Source organism: Gorilla gorilla, chromosome 1 (genome assembly GCF_029281585.2).
Source record: "Gorilla gorilla gorilla isolate KB3781 chromosome 1, NHGRI_mGorGor1-v2.1_pri, whole genome shotgun sequence".
Taxonomy (NCBI): domain Eukaryota; kingdom Metazoa; phylum Chordata; class Mammalia; order Primates; family Hominidae; genus Gorilla; species Gorilla gorilla.
In genome coordinates, this window is record NC_073224.2 from 43191782 (window position 1) to 43209124 (window position 17343).

Below are 17343 nucleotides of genomic sequence, written 5' to 3' on the forward strand. Positions count from 1 at the left end.
GAGCCTCAGTGGTCACCTCTCAGCATCTATATCCAGCCTCCTTGTCTGCTTACCCAGGCTCTGGCTCTGCCCTGCGGTTTTTGTTCTACCTCTGACCACTTCCCCATCTGTAATGAAGTCTCCAGTGAACCATCACACCTCAATTCTGTTGCCTCTCCACACACAATGCTTCTTTTTAGCTTGCAAATATTTTCTAGAACCTCACTGCTTCTTCAGTGTCCATCGGTAACCCTGGTTTTGCCCCTCACTGCCCAGTGCGACATCTCGGGCAGATGGATGGAAGGTAAGATGACAGGTGAATACACACAGCACCTTGCTGCCCTCCACAGACCTCAGCGGGTGTGTTGCTAGCAGTCTTTGCCACCTACTGTACCTCTGCCTTGCCCTTGCCTCTGCCTATTAATTTCCTGGTAGACCTCTAAAACCTATATCCAAGCCTATTTTATTTGACAATTTTCAACATATACTTACTGAATAGCTAATATGCCTAATAATGAGTTCCTAATAAGGAACTGCATTCTGTAATTCTTCCAACTCAGTATGACAGTTCCCTTTTCTGAATCTCTGAAACACCGCTGGTCAACTTCTCTTGTGATATTTGTCATAGTTTGCCTGGTCTTATCTATTTATGTATTTGCCTTTGCCACCAGTCCCTCATTAGACTGTAAGCACTTACGGGTGACTTTTTATACATTGCTATCTCTCTTTATATTTCCAGCATCCCTCGAGGGCAGAGTTTTGTGGCTAGTAAGGCTCAGTGGGTATTTCTGATTGACTCAATTCACTAAATTGAGTTAAATGGCGAGATAAATGGATGGATGAATGAAACTATTAATACACGGTTCTGCAAATCTCCCCACAGTGCCCATCCATGGTTCTTCACAGAATAGACCTTCAGTCAATGCTGTTGACAGACTGATTGATGTGTTTGAAAACGAAGAGTGATTCCTGGTGAGTCAGAGGTTTTCATTTACTCCATGTGTTTTGGCTTCAAACCCTAAAACAGTCATGCCCGATGTTTCAAAACCAGAACTGCAATCGCCTTCCTTCTACAGCCAGGTTGCCACAGAGATGGGGCCTAGAGAACAAAATGCTTCTGAATGGATCGATCGAGGCATATCTGAAGATAGAAAGTTCCAAAGGCTTTCCTGGACTGCCTCTAGGACGGGCCCTATTATTAACCTCCTCTGTGAGGCTGAGCTGCTGTCTGGCCTCGCGCGACTGAAATGATTTTCTCCTGGACTCACGCCGTGGCTTTGTAGGCCACAACCACTGCCTAGAAGCCAAGTCAATCTGAGAAATAAGGGAGGCCCTAGTGGTTTGTGGTTTTAGAAGGCGTTTCCTTTGACATTAAGCCCGGGAAAGGACAAGCAAGCCACAGCAGGTTCAAGAGAAAGTGAGCAAAGCCTGGTTTGGGGTGACGAGAGGTGATTTCCCAGCCCCGTCCCTTCTAGCAGCAAGACCCCCACAGGATCAAGTGCCTATGGGGGTCAGGGGGAGGGAATGCCCAGAGACATATGTGCAGCCGACTGCAGGGGTGCCGCTGGTATTCAGAGAGAGTGTCAAGGAAAGGGCAGCTCAGGAGTCGTGAGCTGTGCACTGTGAAACAGCTGAGTGGGCACTGGAGTAGGAGGGGCAGGGATGGAGGGAGACACTGAGACTACAAATGTGCAACCGAATGGAATTTGGTCTGTAGATACTTCCTGTGGAATTAAGCATGCCCTACTGTCCGGCCCACTGATATGGGAGAAAGGGTCTTTCCAGTTCCAATTCACAAAAGAGGAGGCTGCAACTTGCATTCTGAGGGATAAATGCCTCTGATAGCAGAAAGCCACTGGCCTCCACAACTGGCAAAATAAGTACATGCCTGTAACAGTGTGATCTCAAAGGTGCTGCACAAACTTCAGAGCTTAAAAAAAAAAAAAAAAAAAAAAAAAAAGACATTACTTGTCCCTGAGCAGGGTAATGCCTAAAATTCCATTATTGCTTTTTCCCAAGGCTTAAACATTGGTGGAAGTACAAATATGCAGGGGGAACACTTCAAGTATTTCGTCAGGTACACCTCAGTGTCTGGAACACTTTTAGATCCTGTCCTGTGGGCAGGTTTTCTGGGGGGAGGAGATGAGGAGGTGAGAGAGTTGGGGAACTCCGAGTAACAAGAAGGAAGAAGCTTGGAGGGGCAGAGGAAGGGGCATACAGGGCTAACACACTGATCCCAAACAGGCTGTCCTTTCCACAGTTTTGCCCAGGGCCGGCCAGCCCTTCAGATCCTTGCCAGATTCATTCGTTGCTGCACCATCCTTAAAAGAAATAGGGCATCACGTTCTCCTAACCAGCACCGGCTTCAGGATATGGCACCTGCACAGTCACCTAGGGCTTGTGTTCAGAAGGGCCCACACTTTAATGCTCTGCAGTTGCCATCTTAAAATACCTTATATTTTTGGAATAAAGGGCCCCACATTTTCACTTTGCATTAGGCCCTACAAATTATATAGCTGGTCCTGCTCTTAACTATCCCCTAGCAAATCACAAAAGCCCTCTGAACAGAGGTCAGTCTAAACTCACAATTCTCTCTTCATCACACATGTTAGTTCCTTCAGTCTATTTTTACACGTCAGGGAATATTTGAAGAAATGTCCTTAATTCCGAGCACTTTAATTCACCTTCACCAACTAAGCTTCTTTTGAGGTGACTTAGGCGTCATGTGATCCATCCTATTATTAGCACATGCCTAGCCATCCCCAACCCACCCCCCACCCACAAACTCCTGCTTTCCTTGCCCTTATATATATCTGTCTCTTAGCAGAAGAGTGGCACATGAACTCCTAGCCTCAAGAATACTTGGCATGGGTCCCTGTTTCTCAGCCGTATCTATTGTTCTAGTCCAGAATGACACTGGCTTCTACGCGTGTTTCTGACATTTCTGACTTTTAGTGGGGAATGCCATTAATCAATCGGCTGCATCTGTTTTGGAAAAATTAAATAGCTCAAGTCAAGGCAAACACAGTAAATAATCCTTCAACAATCCAGGAGAGTAGTGGGGGCAGAGAAGGCAGGGTTGTGTCTTCTCATTATTTGAAATGCATTTAATCTGCTGCTGGATCCTCCGCACCTGGGCTAGGGTTACTTACTGGACACAGAAAGAAGAGATCAAAAGCTCTTTAAAAATGTGAGGCCCAAACCAGGGTATTAAGAGTGTAAGTGTGCTATTCAACACATGTGTTGTGGACAATGAGTTAGCCAATGGGAGGCTGTGAAGAGGCTGTTCCCTGTGGTTTAAAACTATAGAAATATACTCTAATTCTTTAGTAAGTACGGCCTCCCTAGGGAGAGGCAGTAATGGTACAGTGGTTAGGTATGGTGGAGTCAAACGAGCTGGATTCCAACCTTGACTTTTTCCCTTACTAAGCATTGACCTTGGGGAAATTACTTAACCATACTGTGTCTCCATTTCTTTACATGCAAACTAAAAATGTAACAACTATGTCAGGGTTATTGAGGGAATAAATTAATTAGTGTCTATGTGGTGAATTGAAGATGGCTCCAAATTCATTGACATTCCTTCCATTGAGAGGTGGGATTTTATTCTCTCCTCCTCTTAATTCTGGGCTGGCCTGTTACAACTTTGGCTAGTAGAGTGGGGCAGAAGTGAAATTTGCTAGTTCTGGGCCTACCCTTGAAGAGAACTAGAAGTTTCTATCTTAGTCTCTTGGAGCCCTGAGCCAAGAAGGTTGATTTCCTCATTAGAGAAGCCACATGGAGAGGTAGTGAGAACACAAGAGAAGTGGGGCACAACTGAACATAGGCTTCCAGCCCCTCCACCAAGGTACCAAGATATGTGAGTCAAGCCACTTTGGACCCCAGAAACCAGCCCATCTACCAGCTGGATAACATTGAGTGACCCCAGTGTGAAGCTGAAGAAATGCCCAGCAGAGCCCTGCCCAAATTTCTGACCCATAATATCGGGGAAATATAATAAAGTGGTGGTTGTTTTAACGTACAGAGTTTTAAAGTAGTTTGTTAAGCAGCCATACACAAATCGAACAACCTGTACAGCACTATTGATGACAACCTAACAGAACATCAGGACAGTCACTGGAACACAGTAGGCAGTCAATGTTAGTTCTTCTACTTACATACGGCTATACTTGCATTGGTAATATTAGATGGATTAAATTTTCTGAATATTTAAAAAATTGGAAACTACATCTAAAAATTAATGACCCTAAGCTCATTGTGGTTAACTCCAAGTACTATATTAACTTTTCCCTCTACTACCTCTATTCATGTAGTTCTCTCTTCTATTTCCTACCTCCATTCTATTTTTCAGATTCTTTTACCTGGTTGCCTTCTATTCATGCTTTATATCATTTTCTCAAATGTCAATGCATATATGGTTCACCTGGACATTTTGCAAAAAAGCAGATGCTAGGTCAATAGGTCTGGGACAGATCTAAAATATGCATTCCTAGCAAGCTCCAAGGTGATGCTGTTGTTATTGGTCTATAGGCCATACCTTGAGTAGCAAGGCTTTAGTCTCACCTTAGGTATTACCTCCTCCTGAGACCTTCCTAATCCCCACTCTCTCCAAGGCTGAATTAGTGAGATGCTGTTGCAGACTCTCTTGGCTACCTATCTAAAAGCCCACATTTATTTTCTTTAGTGCTCGCAAAGCTCCAATTTTATTTTAAGGTCTCCTCTTGCCCCCAGTGGTGTGTGTGCATTTTAATAGATGTAAATGCAATCCTTGGTGTTGTCCTTCCCTTTGCTGTTATTTTTTATAAGCAGCCAGGTAACCTGGTTCGGAAATGTTAGGAGAAGTCTGCTGTGTAGAGTAGGTACTTCTAGGAAAGTTTTCTTCACTCTTAAAAAGAGATGCACATGAGAGATACAGGCCTTTATCTGTCCTTGGAATGTTAATCTGTTGTTATGTGATCCCTGGAGCTACTGCAGCTGTCTTGTGATCATGAGAAGATCTAGATAACATTCTGAGTGAGGATGGCAGAGTGAAGATAAAAAGAACCTGGGTCTTTGTTGAGTCACTAATCAACTCTGAGCTTTCCTAAATTAGAGCTTCTTTCTATGGAAGATAATACATCTCTTTATTGTTTAAGTCATCTTTACTCAAGCTTTCTGTGACTAGTGACCAAGAATATACTATTTTGAATTTATATGTCCTTGCTCTCTTCTACTCATAAGCCACGTGTGTCTCGCCATCACTGCACTCCCCACATTATTCTGTGATTTCACATCTACCTCCTCTGGTCAGGTACCTCTTGAGGTTTATTTTTTGTATCCCTCCAACCTGGTATATAGCAAGTGACACAAACTTTTATGAACTAAAGTCAACTCACCATAAGGGTTTTCAATTATGGAAAAATTAAATTTTAGCCACTTCAGGCATTTTCCCCTGCCAAGGTTTAACCTTGAAGAACTTCCTCTTGATACTTTGCACTCCATGACCTTACCACCCACTAACATCAGTAGCCCTGGAATACCATCTCATTCTGATATTAACCCAAATGAAATATCATTAAGAAGGTTGCGGAAAGGCCACATGACTCATTCCAAGGCTGAATAAAAATAATAATCATTCTAGTGATTATAGTAATGCCTTGCCTTTGCATAATAATGGTTACCATTCACTGCACCCACAGTATCCTAAACACCTCTCTACATGAATAATCCCCAACTTATAGGAATATATAACTTCCTAAAAGTCACAGGGTCAGTAAGTAATGAAGTCAGGATTTCAACCCAGGTGTCTGACCCCTGAGCCTGAGAGCTTCCCATTTTGCTCCTGAAAATCCCCTCCTGAGCACTCCATACTTGCCAAAGTGCTTTTATGCACGTGATCTCATTCAGTGTTCTCAGAGGAGTTGTGGGTATGATCAGACACATTGTTTTGATATTATTCATGCTGCTAACTAAATGTAAGTTACACTGGGATCGTTGTAGAGTTCATTTTTTTTCCTATCCTCCAGTTTATTGCTTTTTATAATCCATTTCAAATAAAGAAACACCTTTTGGAAGGGAAAATAACCTAATGTAACAACTTGGGGAAATTTTTTAAGCACTAAAGGAAAAAAAATTAAGTTGGCCCAGTTTTTCACAGTGGCATGTTGATGAAATGCCATAAATGAATTGTGGGATGAATGAATGAAATATATCAAAGTGGAAAAATAAATCACAAGGAAGAACCAATTCCGCAAAGAAACAAGGCTGCAGATAGCAATTCCCTAATTTCCAGCCCCTCTCACATTTTTCGTTCTGAGAAGACCCCTCTGTCTAAATCTCTTCGATGGAGACATAGAGCTAGAGCAATAAGAAAAATCTCATTCTTTAGAGCATCTTTTTCCTTCCATCCTAGGCTTTAGGATAGTGAAATGTCTTTGTTCTCATGAACCAACTGGTCGGCACTAATCAACAGCCACTCAACAGGTCCCTCAGAAGTGAGGACAGAGCAGGTACCAACAATGCCTATGGGAAAGGGAGTCAGTAGGGACATACTTTCATCTCTCACAAGAGCATGTGCATTTTCTACTCAACATTCCCCTTAAAAATAAAATCCTCCTTTCATGGATTATCTAAAGCATTTATGCTTTCATAACCCACTCATAATAAGCTTCCAATATTTAACTATCTGATGGGTAAATGGCTTGTGTCCCCAATACAGCAGCACATAGGTAGCACAATTCTAAGCTGGAGAAGGCCCTCAGTACATTTCAAATTAACAGAATAAGGCCAGGCTGATGTCCCTCCTTCCATCTCCACAACCAGGTCAATGCCTCACTTGGCCTCTCCTATCCCTGGTGTCAGTTACATACATTTGGCTAAAGCAAACACAATTGACTTTAGTGGGGCCCATTTCTGGTGCCTGGCAGTGGGACCTGGCAGAATATGGTTGTCATCAGATGTGGTGACACCCCCCACCTGCCAGCACAGAAGAGAAATTATGCCAAGTAGCCACCATGTAGTGATCCCATGTGACATAGCCCTGGGTGACTCCCAGAAAGAGTGAACTTTACAGCAGCCTATAATTTTGTCTTAGGAGATAGGGGCCAGGCTAAAGAAACAGAAATGAAGTAGTAAAATAACAAAAGTTATCCTAAGAACGTGTCAGACCTGTCATATTGACATGTGATAGGTGATTCACATGAGTTATTGTGCTGCGTCCCTTCTTACCAATGAGGACACTGAGGTCCACAGAGGTTAACAACATCCCACAGCTCAAAACTGGCAGAGCAGAGATATGAATGCAGGCCTTTGTGCCTCCAGAACCCATGGTCCCTTTATCATGCCCTGCTGCTGCTCACAGAACTGCCCTTCTGGGTCAGGGGCTCTCAATGCTCTCAGCCTCTGGAGGTTTATCCCAATCCCAGGAGATTTCTTACAGTAGTTTTCCTGCCACAGGTATCCCCTGCCCACCCTGGGTGCCCACCTCATGCTATAGTATGTATACCTGTTCTGTGTGCCATATACGCCACTATGTTAAGTAGCTATTAAGCCTCTGGATTTTATTATTTTTTAGAGACAGGGTCTCACTATGTTGCCAGGTGGGCCTCAAACTCCTGGGCTCAAGCGATCCTCCTACCTTAGCTTCCCTAGTAGCTAGGATTACAGGAATGTACCACCATGCTCAGCTAGGCTCTGGATTTTAAATTCCTCAAGGACATTTATCAGCTGGGCATCAAGGGTCTCCAGCAACTGCTTCGACCTCCAGCCCAACACCTCCTTACTCCCGGCCATGCGTCGGCAGTGCCCACCGCAGTGGTCTTCTCATCCTCTGGGCTCCAGCTCCAGGCTCCTGCTGTCCTGCCCCGCCCTGCCCTTAGATGGCCTTCCTTCTTCCCACCAGTGCCTCTGCAAGAGGCGCCTGACCAACTCAGCCCTCACAGACCTCCCCTTCCTGATCTGCAGCATTTACATTCTGCCCCACTTAGCGCAGCATTTGCTTACATTCTCTCATGTACTGTGCACTAATAGCTTCCTGTTTTTAATATCCTTTTTCTGATTTGAGTGTAAGCTCCTTAGAAGCTGGGGCCATGCCTTGCACTTTGCTTACACTGCCTTCCCAATCATGCCCTTTCCCAAACTCCAGCCTATTGCTGTGAGGGAGGAGAAGGGACACACAGTAGAAAAGGATTCATTCAAGCACTTGCCCCATGAGGGGCTTTGCCCACTTTGGGTGGAGAACTAAAGTTAGTCAACTGGCTGGCCTTCCTTTTAGAAATCATTTTCCCTACCTACCCCTCCCCCAGAACAGTCACTAAGGTGGCATGCTTTCCCCCAACCTCTGCCAGCCACCCCTTGTAGGGAATTGGTCTCTCAAGTCCCCATGGAGACTGGCAGAGCCTTCTCAAACGGAAGCAGGCTGGATGCCTCCCCCTGGACTTGGTGTACATTCTCACAGGGACACATTCTGTCTTAGCAGCAGCTCAGCTGGCTTGCAAAGTTCCAGCCACCTCCTGCAGCAAGGCCCCCAGATGGCGCATTCTGTGGAACACACGGTGATGGAGGGAGGCACCAGCTAGGGAGGAGGGCTGCCTGGGGGCCAAGTGCCACCAAATCATTCATCCCCCATCCTGGCCCTTCTGCAAGATGTCTTGCTCTTAACAGGCTTCCCGATGGTGAAAGAAAGCCTCAGCCACAACAAGCCTGCAGTGCTGAAGGCATGTCGGGCAGAGGAGGTGGCACTCTTCTTTCTCATCAAGGCTTCCTTCCTTCCTCTCTCAGGCTGAGTTGGAAAGCTCTTGAAAGGTAGCAGATTGCAGGCACTGAAGGCTGGTGTCTTCTGTTTATCCACATAACAAGGACATTGGCCAATGCAAAAGCCCCTGTACTGTTCCTTCCATGTGCTGCTGGCTCCAGAGGCCCTGAAGCAGCCTGCCTGGGCTGTCTAAAACTGCAGCCTCTCCCCTTGACAGCCTCCCACACTTCCCCATACCCCATTGGGGGAACTGAAGGTGTGTTCTCTGTGGCAGTGTTTCTCAAATTGTGTGGCTGTGACCTGTCAACAGAATGTAAAATCAATTTACCAGGTCACAAATAGCAATTGTTTTAACAAAATAGAATGGAATAGAAGTGTCAGCACATCACACATAGGAATAGTATGGTGTCATTAGGTTTTGGGGACACACACACAATGATATAAAATCTATTTCCAGCTGGGCATGGTGACTTATGACCGTAATCCCAACACTTTGGGATGTCGAAGAAGGAGAATTTTTTGAGGCCAGGAGATCAAGACCAGCCCAGGCAACATCATAAGACCTCTGTCTCAATTAATTAAAATAAAATAAATAAGTAAAAAATAAAATAAAATGCATCTCCTCCTGTGGATCACAATCCTGAAGGTTTGCAAGCTCCTCTTCCACAGGCTGAAAGAGCCCAGTCTTGTCCCTGACTCAGGTTCTGCCATGGCAAACTTCTAGGGCAGTGTGGGACACTTCTTCCAAGCTGACCAGCTCCCTCCCGTTGCCATCATTCAAAAGGAAACAGCTGCTAAGAGCAAGGCACAAGGACAAGGACATAGGAAACCAAGAAATAAAGAAGTGATTTCTGCCCTCCAGGAGTTTGGGAATTGGGAATAATGCTGAGATGAGGCAGACCGACTGGAACAAGATATACAAAACATCAGATAAGATGGTGGAGGGGGATGTTAATTTCTACTGCCAAAGAGACCCTCAGAGTTCTGGTTTTGAGCAAAAACAGTAAAGGTGCTTTGCAACAGACTCAGGCACTGCTATCAAAGTTGCAGCTCTTAGAATTAGGAGTGGGCTATTAACTTATACTCTTAAGCTGGGTTATTGGTCATCTGGATTCACTCTCTGTAGAAGCCGTAGTGGTACACAGGACTCTCAAAACTTCTTGCCCTGGGGGCACCTTTCCTGGTCTAGGTCTCCTCACATCCATGTAATTCCTAAAGAAACTAGAATGGGGATCCCAAGGACTAGATGTTACCTCTAGGACTGTTGTTATTTTGCTGTGTGACTTTGGGTGAGCCACTTCACCTCTCTGGAAGGCAGGATCTTCAGCTACTATTGTAGCTGTGGCTAAAGCAGCTGTACTCAGTCAATGGGCTTTGTGACTTGGTGAACTTGGCTGGTGACAGACACACGTCCAGAAATAATGAGGATCAAACAGAACCTCACTGGTCGTCTTTCACATCAGAGGGGAAGATCTTTCCTCCACCCAGCCGCAGTAAAAGCCCATGCTCTGCTGTCTTGGACATTTATTCCTTGCAGCTGTGAAAAATGCCTGTTGTCATCTGGTGAAGGCTTATGGAGCACAGTGAACTTAAATGAGTGAACCAGATGCACTAGCCTTAGGGTGGTCTTCCTGGTAGATGTAAGAATAGTCCCACCTGGGCAATTGAGGTGGGAGTCTCCTGTCTGGGCCCAGCCAATTTGCCCTTTGCCCTGCTTTGCCCAGACTGTGTGACTTTAGCACAGGGACACTGAAGCACTGTGGTCACGTGCAGCAAGCTCATAGTTACTCTTCAAGCCTTTGTTTGCAAGTAGAGGTCCTCTGCCTTTAAGTTCACCATTAGAGAATCTTAAGAAAGGAGAGGATAATGGATACATTTTTACTGCAAGACTGGACACTGCCAATTATGGTATCAGTTCTAATGCCAGTGATAGTGTTTTATAAAGTAGACAAAGGCTAGAGTCTGATGTCCACCACAGTCCCTTTCTGGGCCTTAAAAAGATTTCTTTAATATTTTGCCTCAATGTGTCTTAAGTGTTAACTGGAGCTTGCACACTGCTCCAGGAAACATGACTCTAGTCCAAATCTCATCCACACAAGGAGGTAGATCGTGACTGGTGCTTTCTTTTCATAGTAGATAGCAGAAATGACAAAGATCGACCTATAGGAGGAGTGGTCTGGTGGTGGAGAGTCCAGCACAAGTGATGCTGGTGCAATTTTGGGACAGAGAAAATTATCTCAAAAGTTATTCCACTCAGGGGCCACCAATTCCTCTAACTCACAAGGCCAACTTTGTTCATTTCCTTCATTCATAATAACGGTCCAGTGAAAATGTGCTGACATCTTAATGAATTCTACCCAGCAAATGCTTTCTTGGATGGTTGGGGAGAGGGAGTTGGGAGAGAGTCAGTTACAGCTGCTGATGACATGGGCAATCAATGCAATGCCTGCAGACATAAAAGCGATGAGAGTCACCATCCCAAGGGAAAGAAGTGTTGATTTCCTCAATTCTCATCACACTGGGCTTTGTTTGGAAAATGGTATAAAAAGGCAGAAAATACATTTTCTTTTTATTCTCTGAAGGAGAAGGTAAAGGTTACAGGAAGAGCAAGTTGATAAAGATATGTACACCTTCCCTTGCCGAGGCAAATATACTCCATGATGTATGTTAGAAAGAAAGGAGCCCCCGGAGTTCTCATTAAAACCCAAGTGGTTATTTTAATATGAAGTCTCAGGGTAAAAGCTATGCCTGAATCCAAAAGAACTTTGGATTTATACTGAGACTATAATTAATTGGAGAGAAATGGACTACATTTTGCCAAAATAAGATTCAAACAGTATTGACTCAAAATCTATCTCTACACATGTGAGACACTTCACAGTTTTTGCAGCAACTTTATGTACATTTTCTCAATTACCTTTTATGTAATCTCATAAACCATGGAAGGTAGCCATTAATCTCTCTACTGAAGAGGAAACTGAAATGAATTGTTGAAGGACCCCCAGCCACTGAGGCTATACTTGGGCCTTCTATTTCAGGCCCTCGGCTCTTACCCCATGTCATATGGTCTCAAAATTTCTAAAGTCCTTTAATTCACAAAATTCATGTTGAAAGTAAATTATGAATTTTGAAAGTAAAGTAATTAATCATAGAAAGGTATGATGCAGGGGTTCTAACTGAACCCTGCAGACTTGGAGATTATGTAGCACAAGTGGTTCTCAAGCCTGAGTGTGCATCAGAATTCCTTGAAAGGCTTGTTAAACACACATTGCTGGGCTCCACCACCCAGAGATTCAGATTCAGTAGGTCTGGGGTGGGGCCCAAGAATCTGGATTTCCAACAAGTTCCCAGTGCTGCTGATGCTTCTGGCTGAGGGGCCACATCTGAGAGCTGCTGACCTAGGGATGTTCTCACTCAGCTGAGAGCACCTTAAGGACAGAAGCTGTGTCTTCCCTCCTCCTTTGTATCTGGCCTGGTCTATCCATCCGGTTTCTGCACAAATTCATCACAGGCTTACTACCTCATCTCTCAGCCCCTCGGTTGCTGAGGTTTCTCCAGGAAGGAGGCTCTACTATAAATGCCATTGGCCACCTTCCCTCCCACCTATTTCACACCTTATAATAGTGATAACATTTCACCATTTCAGTGAGATTCAGTTTGATGGCTCCAAGTATAAATTCTTGGCTTTCGCAGTGTATTCTGAGAATCATCCAAGACTTGAGGACAGAAATGAGGACTATGAGCTTTAGTCACAGGAGCAACTCCGCCAAGGAGCTTCAAGAGCTTAAATACAAGATGCAAAACGCACATTAGCACACCCAAGGCTCTGAGAAGTCCTGTGGTGTGTACCAAGTTTAACTTGGTTTGACATAGCTCTTCCCAACTTTACATGACTACGTAAGATCCCTCCTCTTTCCTGGATAACACCTATTGTCATTTCATGGAATAAGAGCATTAGGAGAAGCACACGTTAGGAAATACTCCATTGCAGAGTGAGTTGGCAAGTCCTAGGGAGTGGGCTGGATAATTCCTCAGTTTCAGGTTTACTCCTTATCCACCCCTCCCCAACAAACACACATGTGGAGCCTACCCTGTAAAAACTGCAGCATGGGTGAGCCGAGCAAAACATGTGCTTCATGGGGGCAGCTAGGTCCCAAGAAGAAGACAGAAGAAATTTATCTCAAATTTACCAAGCAGATGGGTTATTTCTGCTCTCCTAGAAAAGAATTCCAGTCTCTAGAGAAGAGACAGAGAGGCCAGAACATTACAAAATGTTGTTCCCTCCACATAAAAGAAAATAAAGTGGGAAAGAAGTATTCCCTCTGGCCCCACTACCAATAAAACTGAGGAAGAATAAAACAGACAGAAGACCAGTCCCAAAAAAGCTTGCAATATTGTTGGGAAGCATGGCTTAGATTCACACATGATGCAGTGAGTATAAGATATTATACAAGCATTTATGGTGTAACCCCATATAAGCAACCCCCCCAAAAAATTATCAGAAATAGGAAATGTTTCACACATTTGGATGTCACTTGAGTCTATGTATCCAGCAAATGGACTCAAGAACAGGAAAGGGTCTTCATTGTTCCTGCAAGCAAATGCAGTTGACTCCAATTGACTTGATTGGCTGAATCCTTGCAAAAACAAATACGTCCCACCGGAGCAAACTGACCCTCAGAGAATGATGTTTTCCTACCTGAATTGCTCACATGTGTGGTCAGCCGACATATGTAATGTATTGTTTTCCTGCCATCCAGGATGAGGGAAGCCCCTTAAACAATTACTGCCCTGGGGAGTGTGTTCCAGACTATAATCACCTTCCAGGATAGGAATAAACTTCAAGGTCACAAGCCAAATTATATTTTCCTGAGGGAGAAAGGCTGAATCATTATATAGGAAGCCCTAAGATGGCCAGGGGTCAGGAAACGAGTCGCCTGTGCTTCCTCTGTGGAGGCAGATCTCGTGTCCCTGATGGTCGAGGTTTCCGCCAAATCTCCTCCTCGCTCTTGCAAACAGACGACTCGTTTCCCTGGTTTCCCTCTGGGGACTCTTCCACGTCTCAGTGCTCTCAGGCAAAGCAATAGTTCTTGACCAAACAGGGATGGGGCATCCTTGGCTCCTCATCTGTCGTTTATCAGTTTCCACCATTAGTCTGCCATCACTTCTCCTTTCTTCAGGCCTTCGAAAGCACATTTGGAATGGCTTCCAATAAGTAGACAAAGGATGTGAAGAGCTGGTGCATGAAATAGAAAACAAACTGGCTCAGGAACGTACAGAACCAGGTGCAACCTCACTGCGACTCCACAGTAAAATGCCATTTTTTGCTTATCATGTGAACAATGAAACAACATTAAAATGCTCAGTGTAAACAAAGGCGTGGTTTAAGACAAGGTATGGCTGATGAGAATGTAAAACCGTACTCGAAGATACTTTACAAAATCTGACTGAAAAAGTTCATGTATGTATATTTCTCAACTTAGAAATATGTTTACAATATCGCTGGTTTTTACAGAAGATTATAAAATAACATACAGAGCAATCTCATGGAAAGGGTAGAAAAGCATCTGGAAGGTTATACTCTCAAATTTTATTTTGGGTTTTATTTGGATCTATATCACCCCTAGACATGGATCCATCCTTGTAATTTATTAGGTTGGTGCAAAAGTAATGGCGGGTTTTTGCCATTACTTTCAATGGCAAAACCCGCCATTACTTTTGCACCAACCTATAGATGGCTTCATTCTGGCCCTGGTCCAACCTGCTTCTCTCCACAGGGCAAAGACTTTGCAAGGCCAAAGAGATAAACCCACCTGATGCCCTAGCCCATTTTCCTCCTAGTGCACACTCTAGCCCCCGACACCTGGAATTCCCTGGAATTCAAAGCACTGTTAAACCATTTCTGGGGATACACAAGCCTCTTTCCAGCCATCTCTTTGTGAGGGTGATTGTGCTGCTGGTTTGCACGCCCCGACTCAACAGGTAGCCAAGAAGGGGCTGTTTGCAGGGGTGTGGACAAAGCTGGTACATGGGACTGAGTGTCAACACATGCAACACAAACCTCTCATGGTGGGCGTGAGGACAAAGACTTAGGAGACCAGAGGTGAGAAAGGAGGTGGCCAAGGCCAGAGGTCAGGTCTCCGCATCCCACTGCGTTCTATCAAGGACCTACAAGGAGTCTGAGTGCTTCATTTGAACCTGAAATTCTAGATTGTTACAAAGGTAAGAATAGAAAGTATTTCATTTAACAATTTGTTTGCAGGATTTAGAACTCCTAGATATTTATACGTGGTATATGGACTTTTACTTATACTCCTGCCTCAGATCATGACAATGTTAGGAATGGACCTGCTTTGGATAGTAGAATGAAGGATGATTTTAATTCTCCTCCATTTCAATTTTTTCTCTGTGTTCTTATTTTTCTACTATATACTAACAAATTGACATTCTTTATTTTAGTAATCCCACATTAATTTAGTGTAAAAAAATTATAAATGTTGACAAATATTTGTACACCTAAAAATGAAAATAGCCTAAATGCTAAACAACCAAGAAATAGTCAAATGAATGGTACATCTATGTCATATGTGGATAAACATATTTAAATTCTATTAATGAATCCATTTTACATTAATGAAGAAATTTAGTGAAACAAATACAATATTAATTAGACAGCAAGTTACAAAATAATATAGTATGACTATTCTATAAAAATATAATATATATATAAATGCACATATTAAAAAGATGGAAAATCACAAAAGTAGTAACTGGTGATTTATGTCTGGTGAAATTTTGGATAAGAATTTTTTTTCCTTTACTTTTTTTTTTTTCCTACAATGATCAGGAATTACTTTTATAATCAGGAACTTGCTTAAAAATCTAAATATGTCTGTCGTTTGCCCAGGTTTATGTTTCCACGAGGAAGCGATAGCCTGGTGACCTTTGACGTCATCCCCACACGACCCTCCAGACTTTTGCCACTGTGGAATCCTGCTTTCCAACCGCTATTTCCCTTAGAACCTTATGACACTTGGGTTCCCTAGTGCAGCCCTGGAGGCCTCATCCTAACTGCGAAGCTGCCTCTTTAGGGGGCCACCAGGAGAGTGGCTTCCACAGGGGAGCAACATGGGTGCTTTTAAAAGAGCCAACCAGACCCACCTGCCTTCCCCCTGCTGGGACCTGGGCACATCAGGTGCAAATATGGCCCTCTGTGAGCTGTGGAACCCCAGGGCACCGTCACCACCTCCCTCCCCACCTCCCTTCCCAGGCTCCACCAGGCAGGTACTTTATCTCTTGCTTCCTGGGAGAGGCTCTGATCAATTACTTCACCCAAACACTTACCCTCTAAGAGTCTTCATTTTTAACAGAGAGTTGACAAACTTAGCCCAGGGAAGGACTCTCCAAAGGCAACATGTCCTGCATGTGACTTCTGAATCCGGAAGACATTTGGGGACCGAATCAGGATGCAAATCAAACCATGTTAACAGCCACAGCGTTCTCCTGTCAGCAAAGCCCACCACGATCCATGGATGGGAGAACTGAGAAGAGCCCCTCTAAGCATTAGAAAACTAAAACTAGAAGAAAAGTCAGGCAAGTCCAGCCAGATACCTTATTCTAACTAGAAATAAAATCTGCAAATTCAGGCGAGAACCCCTGTGAGTGCCCGATCCCCAACACGCACTCAACACTTCTGAAAGTTGAGATAAGGAAAGAAAGCTACCTCTTTTTTATTTATTTTGTGTGTGTGTGTGTGTGTGTGTAATTGCAACTGTCATTGTTTTAAAAGCACTGCCAGGAAACAGGCTAGCATCTTAAATGTTTTCCCCTGCCATGTGCTCCCTCTGGCCTTCTTTCTCCCATATAATACACAGAGACTTGGTGTAGAGTGGTAGGGAAGGCCTTTATTGGTCCCCATATTCTCCACCTTTAAGGAGGAAGGATGGGAGTCATGAGATAGTTTGGGAGTTAATAGTAAATGCTGGAATACAGACCACTAGAGACACCTCTCTTCCAGTAAAACCATGTGACTTAACCATTCTGAGCCTTCATTTCCTCCTCTGTAAAAGAGGGAAAATTACACAAGATATCCAAATCCTTTATTACTCTAAGATTATATTGTTCTGTGGGCTTATATCCCATTTCTTTTCTTTCTAAAATCTGTGGATGATTTTCCAATTTGTAATAATATTGCCACACCCTAACACTCTTACTGAAATTGTGCTTATGTCCAGTTTGGCCAGTTCAGCACCTAATATGATGCTTGTTTCTTCCGAGTTAGTTTTGTCTTTCCAATAAATTCCTTGAGAGAAGTTGCAGGGGAGAGCGTGCCTCATTCTTCCTGAAAACATTGCTGAGCACGTAAGACATACTCAGGAAACGGGAATACTAGCTGGGCTGAGTGGATGTCTTGGCATCGCAGCATGGGCGAAAACTAAGCTTTGTAAACAGGCAAACCCAGGTGGATCCTGCCCTTAGTTTCCTCATCTGTAAATGGAGATGATCATACTCTCATTGTTGCTTACTGAGTTTTAAATGAGATTATACACAAGGTGTCTATTACAATGCCTGGTACAGAACAAGGAATCAGTAATATCAGTTCTTATCCTTTATCATTATTACAATAATATCTG